Source organism: Palaemon carinicauda, chromosome 13 (assembly GCF_036898095.1).
Source record: "Palaemon carinicauda isolate YSFRI2023 chromosome 13, ASM3689809v2, whole genome shotgun sequence".
Classification (NCBI taxonomy): Eukaryota; Metazoa; Arthropoda; class Malacostraca; order Decapoda; family Palaemonidae; genus Palaemon; species Palaemon carinicauda.
In genome coordinates, this window is record NC_090737.1 from 116902599 (window position 1) to 116910098 (window position 7500).

The 7500-nt window shown below is 40.2% G+C and overlaps 1 protein-coding gene across 2 annotated transcripts in view; it reads right to left on the minus strand.

The window, feature by feature from the left end:
- Positions 1–7500, minus strand: part of LOC137652361 (protein FAM83H-like) — a 26015-nt gene that overhangs the window by 15848 nt on the left and 2667 nt on the right. The window lies entirely within an intron of this gene.

Below are 7500 nucleotides of genomic sequence, written 5' to 3' on the forward strand. Positions count from 1 at the left end.
TCTTAACCTTTGCCCTTCACCCAAAGTTGCGTTTCCTATAAGTGGAGCCGAAGCAGTTAAACCACCTGCTGACCAACTACCGCAAATCACAAAGGGAAAGTATCTGTGGACCTGTGAGGAACATCCCATAGTCTGCCCTCTCCAGACGCTCGACTGTAGAACCTGTGCCACAAAAAAGTTGAAGTTAAAATCCAGTGAGGTATTAATGCTTTTAAGATCATGCTCTTTAACTCTTACCCACTCTCCATAATGGAAGATAGGAATGATGAGATAACTTCCTCTAAAAAAAAGTAAATGGTATTTTTCTGCGATTTTTCTCTATTCCTTCTTCTACTCAAATACAGATAATGCAAGTGAAATATGTCTGTCAGACCTGGTGCATGTGCGGTAAACCCTCAACAACTATGAGACAGAGTTACAGCTGGTCAAGATCCTCTGTTACTTTTCAAAGATTTAGAACCTAAAAGGATAAAAATAATGGGTCACTAGAGGAAATAGTTTTAGTTTTAGGTACAAACTCTAAAACGAAGCTGAGAGCAACATCACTCCTCCCCCTATAATTGGTGATTTTGAATGAAAGTTGAAGCTAATGCAAGCCGAAACAGTTTTCAACGCAAGATATCTGTTTGAAGCTCGCTTTAACAGTTCATAGGGTGGCCCCTTTAAGGAACACAAGACTTTGACAAAGTTTCAGAATGGCGGACTAAACTTCAACGTAAGGGCAGGACTGCTCAAACCTCTGTATGAGCGTAGAGAGTTGTTCTGAAGCAGAAATTTCTACTCCCATAACTGTAACGACTTGGCTACGGCGAGCGATAGCCTTTCACCACAATAAGGAAGCAGAGTTTTTTCTTACAGAAGGTAAAGAGAAAGTCTACAATTAATGAAACAGAGGCTCCAAGAGGAGACACACCCCTCTTGTGACACCAATCACGAGTAAAGAGAAAGCCTGCAATTAATGGAACAGAACCTCCAAGAGAAGGCACACCCCTCTTACGACAACAACCCCAGAAGATGGCCCACTTGGCCTGGTAAACCTATATTGAGGATTTGCGGGGGTATCCAGACATGTGCTGCACTCTTACTCGAGATAGGTCTCTCTCTGAGAGATGAAGCTGGATAACCTTTCCGTGTGAAACTGTATGAACTTCACTAGCGGGTAGTAAATCTTAACATGCAGTTGACGTAGAAGGTTGGGAAGGTGAAGATCTTCTTTTAGAGTCTCTCTTAAAAGTAATAGCCCATCTCAGTATCAGTCCTTGGAAACCTACTTTGTTGCTATGAGTCATGTTCATGCTGCGAGAAGTTTGGACCCGGTTTAGAACTTTTCTTAGGATATAAGACTTAGGAAAAACATAAGTATTGAGCTTGTTCCATGGGGGCTAAAAACAAGCTCTCAAAAGCTGGTGCTGAATCTAGCACTGGTGACCAGTAGTTTGGGAACTTATTCAAAGCCGTCGCAAAAAGGTCTATTAACCGGGAACTCCACACAGTCAAGATCTCCATCACTGTCTAAGTACATAAAGACCATTCTGCAACAACCCTCTGCGTCATCCTACTCTACTTGTCTATTATGTTCTTCTTCCCCAGATGAACTGGGCTAGAAGGACTATCAAGTTATCACGGAGGGACATTGTTCTCCCATTTGCGGATGTAGGACACTACAGATGTGCTGTCACTCATCAACACCCTCCAGTGTCCTCTGAAAAGAGGGAAAACTCATGGAGAGAGTGAGAGGCTGCCTTGAACTCCAAAATATTAATGTGAACTCGTCGGTCTTGCTCCGACCAAGTTCCCCATACCACGTGATGACCTATGTGGGTTTTCCATTCTTCCTTGGATGCATCTGCGAACAGATAAAACTCCAGAGGAGAAGCAGAGGTATGACTTCTCCTTCAAAAGTATGATTCCTCCAGTCACCATTCGGGATCCTTCTCGACACTATTTGCCAGCTACCAAGTCAAACTAAAGGATCGTCCAGATGCTGTGACAACAATGACTTCAGCTCCCATCAAGGAGACTGCAACCAAAGTCAGCCTCCAGGAACTAACTATTTCAGAGAAAGTCTCTGCCAAGGATGAGCTTGCAGATGCAACTGACACAGGAAGGGAAGAGCTACCTCTTGCAGGTTTGATATCCTGTCCTGTGTAGAAACACTCTTCCTTAAATACTGTCCAGATCCATTCTGGTTGAAAAGCTTGCAGGGCTAGAAACACGGCTTGTATTTCCAACAGGTTATGTGCAGACACTTTTCTTTTGATCCCTGTCTCTAGGTGTACATCCCACCCTTCCCTGGAATGGTCTATGAACAGTAGCTTCTTCAGAGATGGGGAGCTAAGAGAGACTTCACAGGTGATATTTCTAATCGTTCAATCCACCATTTTACATACTCCCTCACTGCCATATTCACCCGAACTAAGAAGTGATGATGGTCAGTGATGGCTGACCAATGATGTTTCAGACACCACCTTAGAGATCTCTTGTGGAGACACCCATGAAGAACAAATTGTTCAACAACTAAAGATGTCCAAGAAGACGTTGCCAATGTCAATCTTCAAGTCTAAGCCAAAGTATACTACTGCACCCAACAAAAGTTTTAAAGGGAGCCTCTCAGCTGAATCTTGAAGTAACTTTCTAGCAGAGAACTTTGAGCTCTTGAACAATGTGTCAGTCGTCGGGATATACAATGGACCACTTTATCATCACTGCCATTGGTGAGTTGATAAGACAGTGGCGTTGGAGTCACCGAAGCATCTTGGTAATCCTGAGAGAAAAGAATAATGATGGTGGCTACCAAAGTCCTGACACAGTTCATGCTACGTCATGTAAGAGACCTAGTAGAAGTAAGCGAGTTAAGAGTGCCTATACCTAGTACCAAAATCCCTTCTATAGTTAAGTTATGATATAGTACTACTACTCCAAAGAAACTATGCAGAAGAATCAGTCAATGTCTTGTGAGACTTTGCGCTATTAGTCATCTTATACTTCAGAGACTTCTATCCTCTGTTTGGGTAAGACTTTTCCACACTGGAAATGTGCTTACTGCTTCTCAATCTTCTTAAGAGCAAAAGAGAATTTGAACATCCAGGAAGGGGAAAGAAGGATGGTGGCCTTTATTCCTACTAGTAGTAACTATGCTCATCATCATAAGAACAGAGATCAGGTAGTGGGTGAGGACAGGGAGCTAGCGAGTGTGCTCATTATCATAAGAATAAAGCATCAGGCAGTAGTGCAGGAGACTGTTCTCACGTGAACTGAACACCGGGATCTAGTGCATTTGCTCAATCTTGTTAGAATAAAGCACAGCTAAAAGATACTAGAGCATATGTTATTTCTCGTGACAAAAAGGAACAGATATGGGGTGGAAGTGCATATGCTCATTCTTGTGACATCAAGAATATCAGCAGCTATGTGAACTTCTGACCTGTGTGCAGACTTGTCTAATCGGGGAGTGTTAATCTCCAGTACACACCCTTTAACTTTGTGAACAAGGCAAAGGTTATGCAAAGCTCTACCCTTCCTTGAGAGGAAAGTTCTTAGTACCACACTGTTTCTCTCACTTGAAGAAATGGGGCAAGTTGATAAGTTCTCGTTACACAATTAACGATAACCTCTTCACCCAAGGTAGGAGTGCCTGCAGGCATGGTCTGCAAAAATTATCATGCTTGTGCTCCTCCATCTTGATTATCATCTCTGAAAGTCTCTGAAGAAGGAGGGGAACAAAAGCATTGGCTATCATTCTACATAGGCTGCAAAGACTCGAGACAGATTCGTAATAGCAAGAGTGTGGGGCTCCTTTACTGCATACCAAAATATATTCTTGGACATGAAGCATTCACGATTCACAACCTCTTGCCTCTTGCACTGAGAATAGCCTTCCCAGGACGATACATCTCCATTGATTAACTCTACATTCTTCAAAGCACTGACATCACCAAAGTGTCCTGGGAAACTCTCAGGGCAGGATAGGGATAAGGTTGGTTGCCATCATTCTGGCTTGCAATGCCTGTGCTTGATCTAACATGAATCTTATTAATGGTAGAAAGAGAGCAAGATTGTATACTTTGCACTGAAAAGCCTTCCTGTTAGGAGGGTTGGGTTTAAGTACAGAGCAGCTCCCCCCATGAAACCATGCAGAAGAATCAGTCTATGTCTAGTGAGACAGTGCTCAATTGGTTGTCCTGTACTTTAATGACTGTTTTCTTCTATATAGGGTGACAGGTACCATGTCCAAAGGTTTGGAAACAGATGAAAGAGTTACAAGAAGGAGCAACAAGTACTGATATCTTCTTGGTCTGGGAAGTGCTCCTCTCTCTCCACCCAAAAGAAGCAAAGAAAGATCGTCCAGGATGGGATGAATGAGGGCAGTGGCCTTCCATTTCAACTGGCAGTGCATGTGCTCAGCCCTTATAAGAGATGAGGGTGACGACGATTCCTCCTACTATAGAACAACTCTCGGTGCTTGCTCCTCACGGTACAAGACCGCACAGAGATGAAAGGTGTGCAATCATCTATACAGAGTACCCAAACACCTTAGAAGGTGGGTCATTTCTTTGCATCATTACTGAATTTTTTAAGTTGATGAATACCAAAGAGAACATAGGAATGCGATATGTGGTGTTCCTCAGGGTAGCTTTCTTGGTCATTACTTTTCATGCTATATACTCGATATGTGGTTTGGCCTAGAAAACAGGCTTGTAACATATGCAGATGATGGTACTCTCTTTGCACCAATTCCATCTCGTAAATGTAGATGTGGAGTTGCAGAATCCCTTAATAGAGATATAGCTAAAATTAACGCACGATGCAAATTATGGGGCATGAAGTTGAATCCTAACAAAAAGTAAAGTATGATTGTAAGAAGGTCAAAAGAAGTCGCTCCTCAACCTCCACATCAATAAAGTTTCTTTCACTTTGTATGACTTTTGAAATTTTAATTGTGATTCTCGACAGCAAATTCACTTCAGAGAAACACAGTAGGTCTGCATCTTCAACTTCACAAAAAAAATGTTTTATTGAAAAAGTATTTTAATATTTTTGGTGATCAATCTATTCTGAAGAAATGCCTTAATTCTTTCATTCGGACTTGTTTCAAGTATTGTTCTCCTGTCTGGTCTTAAGCTACTGATTCTCTTCTTAATTTATTGGACAGGAACTTATGTCTATTAAATTTTTCATTCCTGATCTAGATAATTATCTCTGGCACCGTCGTTCAATTAGCTAATTATGCATGTTGCATAAGGTTTTTCATAATGCTGACCATCCTTTACATTCAGATCTTCCCGGGCAGTTCCATCTTGTTTGTAATACTGGGCATGCAGCTAATTCTTATTGTCAGGCCTTCCCTATGGTAAGGCTCAATAATACACAATATTCCATTAGTTTTATACCTGCTGTGACCAGGTTGTTGAATAATCTTCCTAATGTGGTATTTGAATCTGTAGAACTTCAAAAGTTCAAACTTGCAACAAATGTTTTTATATTGAACAGGCTGATATAAGTGCTTTCATAGTTTATATATGAAAGATTTTTTAATGTAAATGTATTAAGAATATTTCAATTGTTCATTAGTTCTTACATAATTCATTTACTCCTTATCCCCTTTCCTCACTGGGCTATTTTTCCCTATTGGAGCCCTTGGGCATATTACATCTTGCTTTTTTAACTAGGCTTGTAGCTTAGCTAGTAAAACTGATAATATTCCCATATCTCACCCCCAGGGAGAAAATTGTAGGAGTCACTCACATGCAATACCAATCGATGGTATACTCTACTTGTTTGTCATTCTAAAGCTGCGACAAACAACTTGTAAAAGATGAGAAGTGGGACTTGTGCAGACCCATAACAGCATCATTATAGAAATACACGGGATAAACTTTACTAATGAAAAAAAACTGAGGTATATAAAGAAAATCAACTGATTTTCTTCGAAAATTACCTTTATTTTCCTAACAAATTAATAGTTAAGAAGAAATACCCCAATATGTCCTATGGTAATGGGGGCCGTTCAGTGGAAACCAAGGGTTTTGAGTATGGAAAATTTACTGGTGACATGATAATGGTAAAACTAACTATTTCTTTTCTATACATTATTCTCTAGAACGCATAATAAATCCACGGAAAATTGCACAGAACATAAGGATCGTCATCCCTAAAATGTTTATTTCATTCTTTTGTTTACGTTTTGCGAGTTGAATGTTTCTGCTACCATTTGTGCTTCGTTTATCTGTGTGATTACTAGTTTATACTTCCTACACACATACGTCATTCACCTACCATAACTACCATATGATGACGTTTACCATATTTCGGCATGTACTGTATGTACGATGGAGTGCGACGTAGGCATTTTTGTGACACACCCCTCTTTCTCCGAAAACGCTTTAGTTCTTTCATAGCTATGTTACATTTCAGATGTGCCTTATGGAGTGCAAAGTAAGAAAGTGTAATGGCTGCTCTTTTGGCTATTTTGATGCTATATCCAAGTTTCACAGTACTCTTTTTGTAGTAAGTAATTTTTTAAAAAGGTCATTGTGTTATCCCTCTAAGGCTAAACTGTCCCAAGTGCAATTCTGACTTAACTTTCAGGGAAGATCAGCAAATTCCTACTGCAACGCCCATGTAAAAATTACTAAAACAAAATGAAAAAAAAAACTGTAGGGGTGAATCGTAAAATATGGAATTATTTGCAATTTACTTTCTCATAATATAAGGATTTACTTAGGATTTTTAGTTTGTGACCTGGGAAGGGGAGTTCGGGGGCTTGTCCCCCGAAAGGGATTGTGAACTTGTAACTACTAGGTTAGGTTAGGTAGGTTTGTTAGGTTTTGTACCTTTTCAAAAATCTCAAAAGTGTTAAATAATCAGGTTTGTGACCTGGGAAGGGGTCTCGTGTAGGAGTTGTGACTTGGGAACTACTAGGTTAGGTTAGGTGAGTTGTTAAGTTCTTTATTCTTTTACAAATCTCAAAAGTGTTATATAATTACTATTTGCACATTCGTGCACACCAAAAATCCCAGGTTCCCACCTATGTACGTCGGGAAGGGAGAGTCCTAACGGTAGAACTGCTTATTTGCTGAGGAAATGAAGATCAAATTCATTGAAAATACATAATTTATTGTATTAAAAGTTCCCTTTTTCTCTTAGAATTGATGTCCCGTGTTTTTCTATAAATTGACCGCAATAACAACACACGTTGAAGAGTCCAAAACAGAATAACCAGGCAATACGTCTATAGTGCCTTCCTGTAGGGATACACTAAAAGAAAAGTGGCAGTGACCCTCCCCTTCACACTGATCGGTGGCAGAAATCTTCTTCCAATGGACAACTATAGATGTCTAAGCAATAACAACTTATTTTGGTTCATGCTGTTGTCATCATTATAAAACCACACATATGAGGGATAAGAAAGCAATAGACATGCCATCCAAGAGGAACAAGTATGTTGGGTAATTGCAATTGCAAGTAGCACAGAAAACCTATTAGGAAACACTGCATATC